This window comes from Antechinus flavipes, chromosome 4 (assembly GCF_016432865.1).
Source record: "Antechinus flavipes isolate AdamAnt ecotype Samford, QLD, Australia chromosome 4, AdamAnt_v2, whole genome shotgun sequence".
Taxonomy (NCBI): Eukaryota; Metazoa; Chordata; class Mammalia; order Dasyuromorphia; family Dasyuridae; genus Antechinus; species Antechinus flavipes.
In genome coordinates this window covers 44,463,411-44,485,424 of record NC_067401.1, presented here as the reverse complement: position 1 = coordinate 44,485,424, position 22,014 = coordinate 44,463,411, and positions in this window count along the sequence as shown.

Genomic DNA, 22,014 nt, shown 5'->3' with positions numbered 1-22,014 from the left:
TGGGAGGAGAGAAGAGAAAAAAAAACAACAGTTATTTAATGCCTACTATGTTCTAGGAAATATGTTAAACACTTTGCAAATATTATTTCATTTGATTTTCATACCAACTCTAGGAGGTTGATGCTATTATTTTACAGATAAAGAAACTGAGGCAGATAGTGATTACATGACCTGTCCAGGGACACACAGATAATAAACATTGGGGGCTGAGATTTGAATTCAGGTCTATGCAAAATGCAGGCCTGGAATTTTATCCTCCTAGCTGTCTCATAGTAGGGATAGTATGTAGATTACTATAATTGGAGTGGGGTGTGTGGAGAGGTATAAAGTATAAGAAGATGGTTAATTAAAGGGATCAAATTTGGAAGGTCTTTAAATGATAAAAAGGATATTATAATTGATTATGTAGGTGAGAAGGAGCCAATGGAGTTTATTGAGCAAGGATGAATCTGGGCTTTGGGAAAAATCACTTTGGAAATTGAATAGAAGAAGAAGGGAGGGGAAAGAAACCTGAGGCAGAAGATTAATTGTTAGTCAATAAATAAACATTTATTAAGTACCTACCATATTCCAGGCACTCTACATGTTATGTCTATATGTCTATGTCCTGCCTTCAAGGAACTTACAATCTAATAGGACATATAACATGCAAACAAATCTATACAAAACAAGCTATAGACAGGACAAATATGAAATAATTAAAAGAGGGAAAACACTGTAATTAAAAGGAGTTAGGAAAAGCTTCTTATAGAAAATGGAATTTTAATTGGGACTTAAAGGAAGCTAGAGAGGTCAGTAGTAAGAGTGGAGGACAGAAAACTTTCCAGGCAGGAAGGACAATCAGAGAAAATGCATTCTATGTAGTCTTCCAATGCTACTACATAAGAGATGTAGAGCTAGAAGACCATTGTCACTGAATCAAAGAATACATGTCAGGGAGTAAGGTGTAAGAGGATTGGAAAGATAAGAAAGGTTAAGTTATGATGGGTTTTGAATGCAAACATAGCAATTGTTCAATAGGAAGCCTCTGAAGTTTATTAAGTAGAGGGGTGGGAAGGTTTGAATGGGATATGTGTATGACATGATCCAATCTCTGTCTTAGGAAAATCACTTTAATAGCTGAATGGAGTGTGAATTGCAATGGAAAGAGACTTGAGACAGAAAGTCCTATGAGCAGTCTATTAATCAAGGCATGAAGAGATGAGAACTTGCTTCAGAGTGGTGCCATGTTAAAAGAAGAAGGTTTGGGAATTGTTGCATAGATGAAATTAATAGATGTTGGCAACAGTTTGGATATGAGGGGTAGAGAAAGTGAAAAATCTAGGATGATCCCTAAATTGTGAGCCTAGGGGGCTGGGACTATAGTGTTGCCCTCTACAGTAATAGGGAAGGCGAGAAGGAGAGTTAAGAGGGAAAGATAATGATAATATCCATTTGAGACATATTGAATATTATGGACATCTCATTTGACATTTCTGAAAGCAATTGGTTTGGAACGAGAAAAAGAGACTTGAGAATTATCAGCATAAAAATGGTAACTGAATACATAGGAACTTGAGATCACCAAGTGAAAAAGTATAAAAAGAAAAGAGAAGGGGATCCAGTATAGAACCTTGGGGTACACTTATGATGAAAGGACATAATCTGTAGGAGGATAAAGCAAAGGAAATATATAGGACAGTCAGATATCTAGGAGGAAGTTCAGAAGACAACGTTGTCCCAAAAACCTAGAGAGAAGAGAATATGACAGGATGTCAAAGTTTGTACAAAGGTCAAGGAGAATGAGAATTGAGAAAAAGTCATTGGATTTGGCAACTAAAAGATCATTAATTACTGGAGATAGCAAACTATTGCAATAGTCCAGGTAATAGTCTAAGTATGATCATGTCCCCAAATTCTCCTTTTCTATCACTATTTTGTACCTTCATGATGCATTACATTAGAAATTTCTTGACAACAGAAACTATCTTTTCTCAATCAATCAACAGGTTGACTTTAAGATTTCAAGAAGCTTACAAGACATCCATTTTTAAGATATCTGGAAGACAGTTGGTGTTGCAAAAGTAGAAGTTAAGAGAAAGATTAGAAATGACTATAAAGATTTGGAAATTCACTACATAAAGATTCTAATTGAACTAAAGGTAACTGATGACCATAGATCTAGCTATTACAGGAGCAAAAAAGAGAAAGTCCAGGAGGATACCTGATGCTAATGGGTATGACCTGAATAATGATACAGCAAAGGAAACAGAAGAGTTGTTGGACAGATAGGAGAAGAACCAGGAGGAAACAGAGTCATAAAAAGCTAGAGAGGAGAAAGTATTCAGGAAGAGATGAATAGTGTTCAGTGTTATACAAGTTCAAGAAAGATGAGGGTAGAGAAAAGACCATTAGACTAGATATCATTTGTAATTTTGGAGAGAGTAGCTTCAGTTGAATTGTTCATGATGTTCACTAAACAATATCATTCCTGTTGTTTGGTCATTTCAGATTCTTTGTGATCCCATTTTTGCTTTTTCTTGGCAAAAAGACTAGAGTGGCTTGCAATTTGTTTCTTCAACTCATTTTAGAGATGAGGAAACTGAAGCAGACAGCATTAAGTACCTTACTCAGAGTCACAGAGCTAGTAAGAGACTGAGGCTAGATTTGAACTCATGAAGACAAGTCTTCATGAGTACAATACTCTATCCACTACAACACCCAACTGCCCACAACATTCTGTGAAATGTTAAAAGAAATATAACTGCCCTTTCTTATCTCACAATGTGCATTCCTAATGTCACTGGATAACAGTAGGGGAATTGTCCACCCTTTCAAGAACATTCCTAGTTCTTATTTAAGGTTTAGAGCCACAAAATGAAGAAAAGAAAAAAAATCTACATCAGTTGTAGGGAATCCTGTGCAAGACTTTGTATTTCTTATTTATGTTACTCAGTTGCTTTTAGTAAAGTCGGCCAGGATTCACTAAACTAAAGTTGTCTACTTCAGAGGGGTTATATTGTGGGGATTTTTCAAGAATTTCTTTCCATCTTGCTCAGCTTAAAGTTAATGTCTGCTCCCCCCTCCTCCTGGGGGTCTAATTGTGCCATTACACAAAAATGTTATAGCCTCCATTAAATAATAATCATTAAAAATGAAAGATAGATTCACTAATTCCTCCACTCTACCATTTTTTACCTCCAGGCTAAAGGCTTGCATGCACAGAATCAGTTGCTGATCTTAGAAAAATCTTGTCATTTTATTACAAATACATTTGAGCTACATAGTCCAGGAAAGGCTGAAAACCAGACTTTCTCTGTGAATGGCCTGACTTATATAATCTTTCTAAGTGGTAAAAGTAAGTGACCAAAATAAAGACCAGCCAAGAACAAGAATTTAAGTTTTTCTTCTCATAATAATTTCTCTACCCCTTATGAATACATGGTCCTGTACCCCATGTTATGGGATGGGGAAATACAACTTAAAAAATGATATTGGAAGCTCCTCAAGGATTTGGATATTAAATTCCACTTCTCTCTACTACCTCCTATAACATGCTGGTCTCTCAAAATGAACAGAACAAATGACCTGTCAGTTGATTGATAGATTAAGAAAAGATATAGTTACTGTTGTCAAGATATTGTCATCATTTCAGTGCAAATAGCTGATAGATAAGAAAAGTAAAGTTTGGGAGACATGATTCTGGAATCATAAGCTAATAAATCTAGAAGAATCTTGGAAAGCTTTTCTTAATTCTGGGAATAAGGTAATTGACTTCCTTGATGTCTACTAGGTAGTTTCCTTATGTCATTTTTAAAGTTCTTTGTTCTCTGTAATAAGTAATCAACATTCTCATGAATCTGAAGATATTGTAGTAGAATTGTCCTGACTCTAAAGCTAAGTAGCCTCAGAAGATATTCTTACAGAATCTTGTTTTTTGAGTAACAGCAACAGCAAACATTCATGTGATCCTCAATATCTGTGGAGCTAAGTAGGATAAATATATTGAATTGGGCCCACCATGTTTGAATCAGACTGATCTGTGCCAGTGCCTCATTGATCAAACCGGGAACTCATGTTATCTCCATCATTAAAACTTTTGGGGTTTTCTTTTGTGCATCTTTTCCAATTTTCTCTGGTCTATAAATTTTCAAGATACACCTGGCCACATGGGTCATAGCACACTAGGGGGTCCCAAACTTCTGTTTGATGAATTTAAAATATTTTTGGTATGATGTTTTCTTGAGTAGCAGAAAATCTTCTTGATATGGTAAGACCAGATGAAAATCAGTTCCACTTTTTCAGCTTGAAACATTATTTTGCCAGAGTTGTCTGAAGAAAAAAAAAAGTATACATATGATATTTTTTAGGATATGAGATCATTTGAGAGTCTACTTTATCCTTTCTAAAGCAAACACAAAACACAATAGATAAATAGATAGATAGATAGATAGAAAGATAGGAAGATAGTTCCATAAATTGATAAGTAGATTGCTTTATTGAGAAGTAGGTAGACAGACAGACACATACATTAACAGATAGATAGGTAGACAGACACATAGATAGATAGATTTATATATTAATAAGGAGATTACTATATTGATATGTAGGTAGACAGAGAGACGGATAGATAAATAAACTGATAGGTAAATTGATACATTGATAAGTAGATAGCCAGCAAGCCAGTCAGATAGAGGGATAAACAGATGATAGATAGAAAGATAAATACATAAACTGATAGGTAGATAAATCAATAGTAGCTAGGTAGGCAGATAGATGTGTAAATTAATAAACAAATCAATAAATTAAAGCTGGATAAATATAGATATAGATAGATAGATAGATAGATAGATAGACAGAGCTCTGACTGCATCATGTTCAAAAAGCTGCCTCCCTTGTTCCTCCAAGACTTACATTCTGGGTAATGATTATCCCCAGACACTCTTAGATCACCTAATTAAAGACTAGATTAATAGTAAGAGGTCTAATTCTACCTCAGACCTCAGGTACATGTTAGTTATGTGGTCTTGGGCAACACATGTCTTCTTTATAGAAAATAATTTCCTCATCTGTAATATGGAAATAATAATACATAGCACAAGTGTGCAGAACTGGTAAAAATTGATAGAAATTAAATTGACTTAAGATAAGGGAATAGGAGAAAAAATTCTAACAATTAGGGCTGCCCAAAGTGGAATGGAATTATAGAGCTGGAATTATAAAAAAACTTCAGACCTAATATAATCCAATACCCCCTAAATTAAAGCAAAACAAAACAAAGAAAAGAAAACCCAGACACAGAAAGGTTGTGACTTGCCCTAAATTACCAAGTATCAGAGATACTTTCACTCTAACTTTCACTCCAAAATTCATGCTCCTTCCACAGACCCACACTGGAGCCATTAGTTCTTACCCTGGTTTTTAGCCTATTCTTGTCTCCATTGAAAGTTTTCAAGCAGTAGATGGCTTACCACTAATTGGGTAACTTATAGGAAAGGTGTCTTTAGTGGGTCTGGGATAGTTTAGATGAAGTAGAAATTATGGCCAGTTCTTAGATTCTGTGACTTTATGATTGTATTACCCATCCAAACTGAGTGGTTGTGAGGGAAATTTTTGTCACCTTTAAAAGGCCATGTAAATGTGAGCTATTATGATTTTGATGACTGACTGTGGGTAGGGAGGCCCCAGTCTTTCATAGCCATACTTCAACTGTGGGAAGGCTTTCAAGGAAAATAGCAATTAATGTCAATTACCTAAGTCTCTGCCCAATCTGGCAGCTCTTTTCAGGCTTTTAAAAACAATGTGATTCTATCAGAGAAATGTGGAAGTGGCTGAGAGAGGAAAGGTCACTGCCACCTCTTAGTTTTACAGTCACCTTTAGCTAAATCTGGACTTTTTCCTAACTCATTGTCCTGGGAGATTTCTCCCAAAAGACAGTGCATAGTATCCAGGAAGGTTGACATGAGTGTGACACTGCTGGTTAGGTTTTTACTCACAGCATCTTGGAGTATGTTACACTACCATTTTTTGAAATTATAGTCTCTCTATATAAAATTCTATGTTCAGTCTATCCACCTCTATACAAAAAAGAAGGGAAGAAAGAAACAAAAAGTAAAGGAAAGAATTGATACTCTTGCTGTCAACATACTTAGAATCTAAAAGTTACAAAATATACATCCACAGATATGCATACAATACTGTATTTTTTCCATTTTCATTTTCATTAACTTAAAAATTATACTTAGTCTTGCTCAGGTTGGACACTCCAGTTATTCAATAACTATGTAACAAGATGTGAAGGGACCCCTCTACTGGAGGGCTGGACTAGAATTCTGTTCATTAAAGTACCTTCTAGCTCTGGTGGCAACTACAAAGTAATAGAGATTCATAATTTCATACAGGATCCTCTTTTCTGTAAAATATAATATAATATATGTTATAATATAGTATACATATTTCCATATATAAAAGAGACCCTCTTTTCTGGGGGTCTCTTTTATATATGGAAATATTTATATTTTAAGTTCATAATAAAAATCAGTCTTAGGTAATTCCTTATCCCCCCCATCCTGTGAATGATGAAGGGGGCTGAGGAAAAAGGGATATATGGAATCAGACTCAAAAAGGCAAATGCGTTTGACCTCTGAGCTCTTTAGAAACTAGGCTTTCTCAGATAATTTCTGTTTTTCCTTTTCCATACCCTCTTGCAAAGATCTCATTTTCTTTCCCCATTTTCCTTCTAATTCTCTTTTAAGATCCTTTTTTAATTCTTCCACGAGAACCTTGTGAAGTAGGGACCAATTCATATCACCTTTTGGGGTTTCATCTGGAGCTGGAGCTGATTTGCCTTTAGAACCTCAGAGTTTGAGGTCTGTTCTCTCTCTCTCCTTAAAATCTGTCTATGGTCAGAGTTCTTTTTGCTTTTTTGCTCATTTTTTATAAGGGTTGAGATCTGCTCTTATGGCAAAGGGGTGACAGTCATTTTAATTTGTCCTGGGGCTGGTGTTTCTGACTGATTTCCAGTGCTGGATAGGCATGGTCAAGTCCCATGTTCTGGGTTTCAGGGACTCACAATTTGCCTTTTGTATTTGCTTTTGGGTGTCTTACAGCAAATTTGTTGAACCACTATCTTGCAACCAGGACAGAGTAGCCTAAGAGCCTCACAATAGATTCCTGCTGCATGGAGGAAGCAACATCTTAGCTTCCAGCCTCAGGTCTTTCTCCAGACTCCCTGCACTGTGTTCTGGGATTGGCAGCCTCTCCCCCTGCCCAATTGAAACAAACCTTTTCTGAAGTTCTTATAAAGTATCTTCTTATGGAAATTTGTTGTACTCCAAATAGTTGTGGGTAATAGTTGTGGGTTCTGTCACTCCAAAACCAATCAGAGACATTATCCGCTGTTGATTTGAGGGAAGCTCAGAGAATGTCAGATAAAGATGTGTCTACTCTCCATATTGGCTCCACCCTCTGCAATTAGGCTTCCTAAATACTGAATACTCTCTGCCTGGGTCCAGAATTGAGAAGGTCCTTAGAAGAGAGAGAGAGAGAGTGAATGAGGCTTCCATTTGATTTAAATAAAAGATTGGTTATGGACTCTGATTTCACAGTCCTAATTACTTATTACAAGATAATTGGAGCAAGAAGAGATTAAAAACTAGAGAACTCAGAGAAGGCTTCAAATATGAGAATGTATGTGAGATAAAGAATCTGTGAGAATTTGGGAGAAGGGGATTGGGGGAGAAGTACATTACACAAATGGATTGTGTTTTTTTATGAATGTATAGTGGAATGATATAAAATTAAAGTTTGAGCATTAAGAGTAGTCTAGTTTGACTAGAACGTAGAATGTGTGAAAGGGAGTTATATAAACTAGGACTAGAAGATAAGTTAGTACCAAACTATGGAAGGCCTTAAATGCCAAATTGCAGAGTTTGTTTGTGATTCTAAAAGCATTAGGAATTGCTAAAAGAAAGTAGAGTAGATGTGAAGGACTAAAGATCAGAGGGATGTTGTCCCCTTAGTATCGTTCCCTTCAACACAATCATTTATTGGTTCCATGATTTTTTTTTCCTTTTACCCACTCAATATTCAGGCTATAATTAATTTCCATGTACTTATAATTTTCCCCTCACAACTTTTCATTACTTTTTGTGTTGCATTATGGGCCTCAAAGGATATATTTCTGATTTTTATCTTTTTCCATTACATATAATTGCATTGGAAAGATTGCTGAATTTGGTGTGGGGGAACTAGATCATGTCTCTGACATTTTCTATTTGAGGAAGCTTAGATAAATTACTTACTCTCTCTGGGTTCTAGTTAGTCCATCATCTGTATAGTGATGGAGTCCAACCTCACTGATCACTGAATAAATGATCAATAAGATCCTTTCCAATTTGAAATTGGTTATCCTATAATCTTTTATGTCCCAGAATAAAATGTAATTTTATAGAGGTACTATAAAGTACTCCTTTAATAAAATAATTTAGTGCAGTTTTAAGTTATCAAAGCTTAAGACTTTTAAGACATTTTGTATTCTTGTTCAGAAATCACAACAGATTTTTCCAACAATCTGTTCAACTTTATATCTTTATTATTTATTTTCTTGTTGGCTTTATCCAACTCTGGGGGTGAAAGTATATTAAATTCTCCTACTCTTCATGTGTTACCATAATTTTTTTAATTCATCCAACTTTTTTTTTATTAACTTAGATTCTATATCATATACATATATTTAAAAATGAAAATTTTTGTTGTTTTTGGTACCTTTAAGTATGTAGCTTCTCTGTCTGTTTCTCAATATCATTAGTTTCTAGGGTTACACTTTCCAGTGATTGTACTTTTTAATGACTTCATAGGATTGCTGTGACTTCAATGAACACAGTATCTCTTTCTGGTCATCACTATCCTACATGTGTTATTTTCTGTTTTAGCCTAAGTTTCTTGAGCATAAGAAACAGGTGTATATAATACATATAAATGCATGTATGTAAACATACACACATATATAAATATAAACATATATACATGTACACATGTGTATATATGCCTACATATGAGTGTATGTATGTATGAATGTATTCTGTTTGTCACTCTACTACTTAGGACAGTACCTAGCATATAGAAAACTTCTAAAAAAAATTCATTCATACATCATTTTGGTCCTTATACTTTTTAAAATTTCTTTCTTTTTCATTACTCTAGAATATATTTCCAGAAATGTTAAACACCAATTGATGCAGAAGTATACACTGAGAAATACTTTGTAACCCAAGTCTGGGGGATATTATTCAATCTTTGTTATTTCCCTAACTTTGCCCCACTGACAGCACAACACCCCTTTTTAAACCAATAACTATCTTAAAGAATCTGTTCTCCCAAAGTGTCAAAATCCCCCATAATTTGTTTTAAGATCCCTATCTTGCTTTCTCTTGTTTCTGTGGAATCATTTTATGATGTTGTGAGATATAATCAACTATCACTCCTTTCTATATGATTTACCACTTCTGAAAGCTATTCTTTTTCTCACATTATCCTAGATGAAGGACAAGAATCAAAATTATCTCTCTAGTATCCCAAATAATCAAATGAGAAAATATTCTTGAAGCAGTTGGCAAAGTTCTTGGCAAACAGTAGGCACTGTCTAAATATGAGCTATGAGGAGGAGGAGGAAGAGGAGGAACTGGAGCATAATGACAATGATGATTCCCATTGAATTGTGATAAGAAAATTTCTTGAGTCTTACTTTGCCATCTTCTCATTTCATTACAACCAATCAATATAATTTATTTCTTTTTGCTAGTCTTCTCATTATTTCCTTTATCTCTTAACCATTAGATTCTTTATAATATTTGTATTCTTCTTGTCAATGTTTCTCAGTTGATTTGTAAGGTTTTCTCTTAAGAATAGTAATGGATAGACCAAAAAACATTTCATTACATAAAGATATATCAATCTAGCTCTAACCACATCAAAACAATTATTTGATTTCTTAGGGGTTTTTTATTATTACTATTAAAAATGTCTTACATTCTTTTGTTTGGTCAGTTTGCATGTTAAATATTCAGCATGCCTTTGCATTCTTTTGAGGGAATTATTTGAATAGTTAACTATTCCTTTGTGTTGAATGCCATTTTTTAAATAATCTCAATTTTTCAGATTATCATTTTGTGTATTGATAAATTTTGCTTTCCTGAATGTTGTTGTTTAACTTTTATGATTTTATAATAGTCTAATTCATTGTCCTTGTAAAATGTGAAAAGAGGTTTGATTTTTAAATTATTAAATTTGTACATGATGTTTTAAGTGAATTAAATTTAGAGTTTCTTTAAATTGATATTCTCTGCATTCTCACAATCCAGGTTTTGCTACTTATTTTCCTTATTTCTGGACAATTTTCATGCATGATTACTTAAAATGGGGCATTCAATCCACCAATCTTAATTTATTTTTCCTAGATGATTTAGATTAACTATAGATAATATTTAGATTATTTTTTTTCATTAAAATTTCAAATTCTTTGGCAGCCCTTTTTGTAGGGCAAGAAACTGGAAACTGAGTGGATGTTTGGAATTGGAGTTACACTTGGAGAATGGCTCAATAAGTTATGGTATATGAATGTTATAGAATATTATTATTCTATAAGAAACAATCAGTAGCATGATTTCAGAGAGGCTTGGAGAGACTTATATGAACTGGTGCTAAGTAAAATGAGCAGAACCAGGAGATCATTGTACATGGCAACCACAAGATTATATGATAATCAATTCTGATAGATGTGGCTCTTTTCAGCAATGAGTTGATCCAGGTCAGTTCCAATGATTTGTGATGAAGAGAGTCATATACACCCAGAGAGAGGACTGTAGGAACTGAGTATGGATCACAACATAGCATTTTCACTCTTTTTGTTGTTGTTTGCTTGTGTTTTATTTTCTTTATCATTTTTTTTCTTTTTGATTTGATTTCTCTTGTGAAGTAAGATAATTGTATACATATGTATGCATATGTTGGATTTAACATATATTTTACCATGTTTTACATAGATTACTTGTCATCTAGGGGAGGAGGTGGGGGGAAAGGGGGGAAATTGGAACACAAGGTTTTGCAAGGGTTAATGTTGAAAAAGTATCCATGAATATGTTTTGAAAATTAAAATGCTTTAATAAAAGTAAAATAAAATAAAATAAAATTTCACATTTTATATTTTTTGTTTTTACCACTCCTATTTTTCCAATTTTGTTGTCTTTTAAATTTGGTCAGCAAATTATTCTTCTGCTTTTGCATTTTTACATTCCTAGTCTATTTCTTGTATGACCCCTGCCTTGTTTTCTCCTTATCTTAAGTTAGATTTAAGTTTTTTCCTTCAGAGTGCTATTTTCTATACTTATATGATGGTCTTCTGATAATTTTTAAAACCATTATGAAAGTTATCAGAATTATTCCACTGAGAAGCTAAATGGCTTACTGGATATTAGATTTGGAATTAGTAAGATTTTCAAATTCTTCCTCAGATAGATAAAAACTAATTGAGCCAGAGTTTCTCCACTTGTAAAACACGACTAATAAGAATATCTACTTTCTGGAATTGTTTTAAAGATTAAATGAGGTAACATATTTAAGTAATGTTTTGAGAACTTGACTAGCTATTATTCTTATTCTTATTGATGTTTTAAAGCCTTCGCATAATTTGTTGTAATATAGTCAACCACTTCAGGATATTTTGATTCATTTTTCTTTACTGTAAAGTGTCATTGAAATGACTTTTTTCTTCAATCATTTACTTATTTCTCCTCCTTACTCAGCTTTAATTCATCTTTACTTATTGAATTTCCACTAAAAAACAAGTTTATTATATTCAATTTTTTCTCTTTTGAAAATCGAATTTTGTGTCTCTCCCATGGTCCTCTTTTTTATTTTGTTGTTCTTGTTTTTCTCTCAGACTATTGAGAGTGGATGAGATCTAGGATCCTGGCATAGAAAAATTTCTGGAAAAAAAAACCAACAACACTTTCCTTGGATCTGTTATCCACCTTTCTCAGATTCAACTGTTTTGGTTGCCAGACTTCTCTCCATGACTGATTCCCATAGTTCCTAATCTGATCTCAGAGGTTTGACCATTAAGACAGGAGAAGTCTCATTGGATACTGCCATGAAGGTTGCTCAGAAAACACTTTGAAATATGATCCCACCTTCATCTTTCTCTTACTTCTGATGACTACTCATTTCTTTTAGGATAGTATTAAATAGAATTATTTTGTGATGGAGTCTTTCATTTTTTTCTCTTCTGGCTATTGATGTAATTGTCAGAGAGATATTTTTGTTATTTATTTGTAGTTATGAACTGAGGATATCCCTTGGTTTACCCATCATTCTGCCATATTCCCTCATCCTAAGATATGAAAAAAACCAAAGAATTCCATCCAGCCAAGAAGTCCTTTTTAGACAGTTATCATTAACATTGTAATCTAGCATTCTGGATGGATGATCTGTGGGAGATTTATATGAAAACAAAGATGTAAATTGAACTTGTTAGGATGGACGGCATGTAATATGCATCACTGGAGGGAGTGCTCACATTAAGAGAATACAAATTCATCTCCATTTCCTAGTATCTACTTCTCTGGAACTTTAAACCAGATAAAATTGGTTGAATTATGGAAAATTAGCAAAAATTAGTTAATGTCCAATTTTGGGTTTTTTAATAGCTTTTTTATTTACAAAACATAAGCATGGGTAATTTTTCAACACTGACCCTTGCAAAATCTTCTGTTCTAAATTTTCCCCTCCTTCCCCCTACTCCCTCCCCTAGATAGCAGGTAATCCAATACATGTTAAATATGTTAAAGTATATGTTAAATCCAATATATGTATACATATTTATAGTATACACTAGAAAAATCAGACCTAGAAAGACAGAAAAAAAACCTGAGAAAGAAAACAAAAATGCAAGCAAGCAATAACAGAAAGAGTGGAAATGCTATATTGTGGTCCACACTCAGTTCCCATAGTTTTCTCCTTAGGTGTAGATGAGTGTCTTCATTACTGAACAATTGGAACTGGTTTGAATCATCTCATTGTTGAATAGAGCCACTTCCATCAGAATTGATCTTCTTATAGTTTTGTTGTTGCCATGTATAATGATCTCCTGGTTCTGCTCATTTCACTTAGCATCAGTTCATATAAATCTCTCCAGACCTCTGAAATCATCCTGTTGGTCATTTCTTACAGAACAATAATATTCCATAACATTTATTTACCACAGTCAATGTCCAGTTTTAGACAGAGTATATCAGGTAAGCAGAGACTCAAGTCAGAGAAGGGGTAGATTCTGCATGGATCATGAGACTAATGGAATTCAAACAGGGCATATGGTTGGATCAGAAAATATTTTACTATTCCCAATAAGGTCTATATTAGAGTCTGAAAATTTGCTTGTATATTTTCTAGGAAGGATTTGAATTCTGGCAAATTCAAAGGCAAGTGAAAAAACCAGCAACAGGTCCTCACATAAGCTTCCAGTAAAGTGACAAATAGGTCAGATTAATGAGCAAAGCAGGCTGCATTTTGATTGATGAATCAAGAATCTAGGGAAGCTGATTCGGCAGAAGTTGAGAACCTGCAAGAAGATCTCTCAATGTGTTTTGCTGTAGTGATAAGAATGTAGTACTAATTATAGCTTTTGATTCTCCCAGAATGTAATCTTAATTCCCCAAGAACTTTCTAGATTCATGTTAGTTTAGAGAGAAATTTTTGGGGGGGCAAATTCTAGCATTTATCTGGGAATTTTGGTGCTTTTTTAGTTTTGATAGAAGATTTCTTCTCTGGACTGTGGAAGCTTTTTCAGTCAAGTCTTCCTTTCAGCGAAGTTTCAGAATCTCAAAGTTTAGGCATTTTTCTGAAATCTGAAGAGTTAAAAGTCCTTTTCTGGTGTAATATCTGTTTGTGGGGCCCTTGCAGACTTCCAAGGTTGAGGTAAGGTCCTCAAAGTATGAAGGAAGGGGAGTAGTTTACAGCCTTGCTGAGCATTCTGGAGTTTGTAGTTCTTCCTGATAGCCCCAAAGTTTTTATGTGCCATATAGAATCAAACCATGGAATAAAATACCTGGCCTAGTAGAGTCAGTTGGTCAATAAGCATATATTAAGCAGGTTATATGTGCTAGGCACTGTGATAAACGCTGGGCTTCAAGAGGAGTTTAGTAAGTGTCTATGGTATGATTTCCAATGGGATATGATAATAAGTAGCTTTGACTCTTGCTATTCTCAGTTTCAAAGACTAGTTTTCATAATCTACAAGAATATATTATTCTGAAAGATGACATCAGCTCTGAGATTCATATCTGCTCTGTACCTCCCCACCTCCCTCTCATTAAATAAGGTAAGGATGGACATCAGAAAGCTTCTTCTAGACCTTCCATCACTTAACATGGCTGCCCCTAAATTCATCTCATCATTTTCCTCATGGCTGTTTTCCTGAACTTCATAACTTCCAGAAAGTCATCATTATGCTACAAGATGACATCAACACTCAATGTCCTATCTCTTCAATAACTCCTGGCCCTGAGTCCCCTCCGTCTCTCTGCTTGGTGAAATAAGATCCTCTGTTTGAGGAGGGTACTCAGGATATTCACTTCATCATTTCCACGCTAGCTGTAAGATTTCATTGTGCCCTCAATGAATTACTCTCCACCTCCTTTGCAGCTTTTTAAAATGTGTTTTTCCCCATGTTAGATTGTAAACTACTTGAGAACAGGGACTTGCTTTGTTTCCCAAGAGCTTAACACAGGGGTCTGACATATAATGGGGCTTTATAAGTGTTTATGACCTCTAACTCTTTGAGAAGGTTGTGTAGGAGTTAAGGTCAGTACCCCCAGATTTGTGCATGTCCTATAGCAATCTGTTCCTTCCTTTTCCTCTGTAGTTCCCCTTCATGCCCATCTAATGGTTCTAATCCTGTGGAGGTGAGCTTTTTATTATAATGCCATGTCATTAAGGTCTGATTAACACTGTTTCCTAGCCCATCTCATCCCCAATTCAATAATGAATGATTTGGATACTGGGTATCTGGATAACAAGACTTTTAAGAAATGGAAGCAACATCCCCTGATCTTTCTTGGGGTGTTTCATGAAGAGGCAATTTGAGATGTTCCTTCACATTGTCATAGAGTCAGAGTGAGATTGAAAAGGCTCTATTTGGTGACTAAGGAGCCAAGGGGAAAATGGGCTGTGGGGTGTCATTGGGAGCAGAATGATGCTTTCTGGGGAGAATTAGGATGTTAGCCAGGTGTCCTGGCCAGGGTCCAATCTTGGCTCAGGATGTTTTACCTCTTGAAATTCCCCCCTGTAGTTCTAATTGGATATGGTATTCTCCCTGGCTTCCTGTCCCACTGCAGAATATGGGAGCATTGGGCGGCTGTGAAACAGCTGCTACATTCCACCCCTGAGGTGCACGGACAGGCTCCAATGGTGGATGAAGCAAGCCTTCTGCACCAGTCAGGCAAAGTATCAGCTTGCAAAGTCTGAGAGTCCTTTAGGGGAGATGGGCACCGTGGAGAGCAGAGATGCTATTGTGGTGACATGCATTGATTCATTGTTATGTACAAGCTCAATGAGGGGTTTGGGATGGCCACTCCAAGTTTGCCTGTTGACTTGTTCTGCCAGCCTGAGAAGGGATGTGAGAGTAATGACAACACCGTATTCACAGCAGGGTATTGTGATTGACAGCAGCGTGAAACCCCCAGGGTGGGTTTCAGCTGCCAGGTCAGGCCAGATGGGAGCTACCTCCTACGTATGCCGGGAGGCTGGGAGGAGAGCATAGTCATGTTTCCCTGCTCAGTCTTTGCTTTATTTTGCATTTCAGAATTTATACTTTCTTGTTGGAATGCTAATGGTCCATGACAAGGAGGAATGTGATAAATGCAGCAATGACAACAATGAAATACTATACACTGACAGGGAAATCACGACATTCTCCTAGCGTGGTGAACCCCCTGTGAGGATGGACGTGGGAAGGTCAGGGGAAAACAAAATATTACAAATATCTCATTTTATGACAAGGATTCTGACCCTTACCCACAAAATAAAAATGGATTTGAGAAGATTAGTTCAGAATTACAGGAATGATAAAGAGCAAATTCAGTATCTAAGAGGAAATTGCCGACTTAAATTTCCAAAGGAAAAGCCCTACATGACCTTGAACAAGCTAGTGAAATATTCTGGGCCTCAGTTTCTTCATCTGTGATATGACAGGTTTGAACAAGGTAGTCTCCAAGGCCTTTTCCAGCTCTAAAATTCCATGATTCTTTTGGTTATTAAGTCAGGATAGCCTCATGTTTCAGAAATAAGGCCCTAGTGAATGGGAAAGAAATGGCTGTGATTATTTGTCTGTCATCCATGTGACCATGGAGACATATTTTGGGAAACCAGCTCTAATTTGTTCTAATGAAGTCAGGTAATGATTTGAATTTGATCTACAGATACATGAAAAGTGCTAGCAGCATAGATCTTCTATGTTTTTTGAATATTTTTCTTTTCCCCTGGGTATCCTTACATTCTTTTTTCCCCTTACTCTTTTATTCCATGCACTTTCTTTCACCCCAATCCCATTTCACTGGAAGTTGAGGCCAATAGTTCACATGGGTTTTATTCAGTTTCTTCTATTCCTATACTATAGAGTTTTCCTTTATATTGTTATTTAGTTGTGGTTTAGTCATTCCTGACTCTTTGTGATCCTATTTGGGGTTTTCTTGGCAAAAAGGCTGGAGCGATTTACCATTCCCTTCTCCAGCTCATTTTACAGATGATGAATCGAGGCAAAATCAAGTATTAAATGACTTATCCAGGATCACACAGCTAGTAAGTGTCTAAGGTCAGATTTGAACACAGGAAGAAGAGTTCCTAACTCAGGCCCAGTGCTCTATTCACTGAGTCACCTAGTTGCCCCTTTTATATAGATTACTATTTAGATATGTATCCGAGTTATATATAGCCCATTTTATATCATTGGACATATCATGTCGGATAAGAGCTTCACAAAGTATTTGCCCCATTGAATTGGGGGAGGAAGAGTACTGACATAGATGTGAAATCATAGCGTGGTCAGAGAATGGAAATAGAAATGGAAATGGAAATGGAAATGGAAATAGAAATCAAAGGTTTGTCCCAACCCACAGTGCCTGAGGGCAAAACTTATCATCTAGTCTTAGTTATAATGCTAATGAGTAACTTTTTTTTGTTTAACTCATGTCTTTTTGCTGTTCAAATTTCATATGGATTATTGCACAACATATTTTACAAGGTCACCTACTTGCAGTCTTATTCCTTTTGATATAATTCTGAATGTTAAAGACAAAAGCTATCTTCATTATCCATAGCTTAAACTTGGCAGTTTGGGATTAAGGTGAGAAGATGGAAGTAGCACACAGAGTAGTAAAACTGGAAACAGATAACAAATCCTGCCTCTGACACTAAGTTTCTCTAAATCTCAGTTTCTTCATCTGCAGTAAAGTGGGCATAATAATAATACCTACATTGCAAAGCTAAAGTGAGGATGGAATAACAACATATGGAAAGTGTTTTGTAAACATTGAATACTATATAAATAAACATTGTTGTTATATCATACATCTCTTGAGAACTCTCTGAGTAGGTTTTTATGTCCCATATTTTTCTGTTAAGCAGATACAACATATGAGGGCAAGACAGGGCTTTGGTGGTACAACATCAATTAGATTTTCTTTTTTCTGTGGTTGTATCCCAAATTTTAGCCTTTACAGATTGGCCCATACTGTCTTTAATTTTACTACACAAGGTCAATCCAGCTTCCTTGTCATTGTAAGAACATCTGCAAAGCAAAAGAACTATTCATCTGCTCTCCTTCACTTTAGCTATGTGAAGAGATCATCTTTTCTTGAATTCTCCATTTCTTTGATGATGTGATTTTCATTTTTCCATCAGAATTCTTTAACTGAAATTGTTGTTTGTCCCTTCTTCTTGAAGAGGATTTTCACAACAGGAAGATGGTGCCATGAATAGGATTGATATGAAAGAAGGGTTGTGCAAAGTCACCAGTCCCAGGTTCTCCTCTGGAGTCATTTTGGTCCAGTGGCAAATTATAGGTAAGGATGACGGGGAACAGCCTCTCTGTTGTCCTTTTGACAGCACATTTGTGTTCTTTGTAAACTGTGTGTAGTCCAAAAAAAATAGATTTTTTTTAAGGGAAGAAGCTTGGAATCATTGGCAGACCTGTATAACTTCCCCAAATCAGTGAACCCTGATTTCTCCTCTGGTCAGTGATAGGCACAGCACACACACACACACACACACACACACACACACATAGATAGGTTATATAATTGTCCATTTCAGTGTTATCAAATCCAATTAGAAATGAATCCCTTTCACTCAATATTACCTTGGAAAATCATAAATTAATAATATCTATCTTTTATTATATTTTTATTTTGCTTTGTTAAACACTTCTCAATTATATTTCAATCTGTTTTGGCCCATCTCAGGAGTTTTGCAGGTTCTAATAGTTCTCAATTTTTTTGGTTTCTTCCCTTCCCTATTCTCACCATAATCACTACTCTCTTCCTAAGCCTCTTTCTTTCTTACTTGGACTAATATTACAATAGTCTCTTAATTGATTTTCTGACTCAAATTTCTTTTAGCTCTGATAAACTGGCCACTAGTCAGCAAATTTATTTCCCTAAAGTTCTGGTTTGACTACTTTATCACCCCACTTAATAAATTTCAGTGACAATTGGCTATTAGCAACAGACTCAAATATAAAAACCCTCCATTTGGTTTTTAAAGCCTTTCACAATCCACCTCATTTTACCTTAATTGTTTTGTTATACACCATCTCCTTCTGTATAGTCTATCTCTCACCAAAGTGGCCTTCTTTGTGATTCTGTGCTTGATATATTCCAAATTTGTAATATATTTCCCTTTGAATTTCCCATCCTGGATCTCTAATTTCCTTGAAGTCTAATCTTGGCCACCACATGCTGCAGGAGGACTTTGCCTATTCTCTCTGCTCAAACTTACCTTATATCTGCTTTGTTTTGTTATTTTTTTAAATACACACAACAAACTCTCCCTTACTGCCCTCGACCCCAATAGTTAAATGTAAGTTCCTTGAGAACAGAAATTTTTTTTAAACTGTTTTTTCTTTGTATCCTCCATGCCAGGCATTTGAGTTTATAAACTGAGTGGTCCTAAATTTTCCAATCCTCATTTTGTCATTCAGTGTCTTGGTAATTTCCAGATATCTGGAATCAATGTCTTCTTTGAAATGATTTTGTTAAAAAACAAAACAAAGCAAAGCAAAAATACAAAACATGGCTAAATAAGAGTCCTGTTGAAGTCTACTAGACCTCTATTGACCCATTTACCAAAACTCTAGCTCCTCAGCCAAATGTCTAAATCTGATTTTAAAAAATTAAAATGCATTGAATAGTATAATCATTGTATAAGAGTACAAAAATCATCCACTCCATATTTCTTCACTTTGCTTACAAACATCATAGACAAAATTGACAAATTCCTTGCTATTTTACTCTGCTTATATTTCCCCTGATCCATTAATCTAATCAGTAATCTCTTTAAAAAGTGAGTGGGCCTTCTCTCAAGGTATAACTCATTCAGAATTATTTTCTAATATCCAAAAGCATATACTTTCTTGGTTATCTGAAGGACTTTGAAGCCACTTCCTCCTTTGGAAAACTTCTCCTGGCTAACAGGAAGCAAAGTATAGAATCTTCTCTCTTCTTCCAGACTGGTCTTTTCAAGTTATGATTCCTCTTCTGCATAACATAAATTACAAAAGAAATTGGTTCATGATACAATTAGATACTTGCCTTCATTTATTCATTTCTTCTTTGTTTATTTTACTGTTATAGTGGCAAAACTTCTGAACTAAGAAGAGATCTAGTTTGGATACCTAGATCTGATACTGGACCATGAGTAAACCTTCTCTAAGCATAAATTTTCTTGTCTAAATGGTGAGCACAACACTTGTCCTAAATGTCTCATTGGGTTGTGTTGAGAAAATGCTTGTTGACCTTAAAGTCTCACTTAAATGGAAGTTATTTTCTTACCATTAAAAAAAGTACATGTTTTTGGCTCTCATTGGTTTTATTACTTTTTACTCTAGAAATAGATTTTTTAAAAACAGTAATTAAGAACTCACTATTCAGTTTCTTGGGGAAGCTTAATAACAAATTTTGGCTATAGTACTTAACAGAAAATGTGCACTTACAGAAACTTATTAAAGATAGAAAAAGGGGAAATGATCATCAGAGTTTCCATCTGGAGGAAGAAAAGAGTTACGTGATATAATCTAAGTGATATTTAATGAGTAAGAATATATAAAAATAAATAAATTTTGAATGTGATGTATTCCTAAAATGGATCATGTCTTCCAAGAAAAATGGGAAGGAAACATTATGCAGTTGTAGATATAACCAACAATATATGTCATAAAGAAAAAGAAAATAGCATACACAAATACCTAAAAGGTTCTATAATTTCTGGGGGTGACATAGACTGATCTGTAATTTTTAGTAGATAAGTTCTAGGCAGGAGTCAAAGACTGAAATATTTAATGATTTAACAAGGTCAAAAGTAATAGATACGAGAGACAAGGTTGGGACCCAGGTGCTTTCTGGACTCTGAGAATCTGTCCATCATATCATATTGCTTCTGTGGCAATTACAAACCTCTACAATCTTTTAAAAAGATAAAATTTCTGTTTTAAGTCTGATAAAATGAGTATCAACATATTGTGAACATTGATTCCACATGAGTCCCCAGGATATGAAGAACATATGCATAAAAATAAATTCATGATCATAACACCCAATGTATTCATAAAGCACATAGAAATCCAGGTCTACAGTGTGTCTAATTTGTCCCTCATGTAAACCAGCTATAGCAACAATTAATCAGATATTAGAAGGGGCAAGCAGGTGATTCACTGGATAGGCAGGACCTAGAATCAGAAAGACTTGAGTTGAAACCTGGCTAACTGCATAAACCTGCTCAAGTCAATAAATCCTCAGTTTTCTTGTCTATAAAATGAGCTGGAGAAGGAAATGGAAAACCACTCCAGTATCTTTGTCAAGAAAATCCCAAATGGGGTCACAAAAAGTCAGATATGCCTAAATGACTGAATAACAACAAAAAGAAGGAATTATTAATCAAATTCATTGCCTGGAGGCATTCAACTTGACTATGTTTCTATGATTAAGGTTGTCTCCAAATAATTTCAATGATTTGAACTCTTAAGAGGGATAATGTTATAATGTTTTGTCTAAAGATATCATCCTTTCATAGTGGCATTTAAAAGAGAGAGATCAGGATTGTTGTTGCTTTTGTTGTTGTTTTTCCCTTGTGTCCTTCTTTCAGAAATTGGCTTTTGTGACTACTGTCCATGGACTCTTTCAGGCAATGTGAACCCATATCTGCTAGGGCAAAATGCTTCTATGGTAATCTTTAATATTCCTTCAGTGTTCACATATTGTTGCCATCTCAGTCTGGAAAACCTCCTTCTTAGTTGGCCAGTCTTCTACCATGCTCAGAGAGGAAGTCAGAATGGACGTGTGGAAGATGTGAAGATCTCCATGTCCAGTAGCATCCTGCCCTTTCCAATGGGAAATCCTGCCAGCTCTTTTTATATGCCATCACAGAAGGATACTTCTTGCAGTACAATAGTCAATCTGTTTTATTCCAATCAACCAAATCTTTGTGAAGGGATGACCCCAAGGAAACAAACAGAATTGTTTGGGGAAAAGGCTCTACTTCCCAATTTAGAGAATTAGGAAGCAATGAAAAATTAGGTGATTTGTCTGATTATGTATAATCAGGGTATGTCTGGACCAATATTTTAATCCTTCAAGGCTAGCCCTTATCCATTATGCCTGGGGTCCATAAACTTGGATGAAGAAAAATAAACGTTTAAAAATATTTGCTAAACTCTAACACATAGCATTTCTTTTTATTATTTAAAAACATTATTCAAAAAAGTATCCTCAG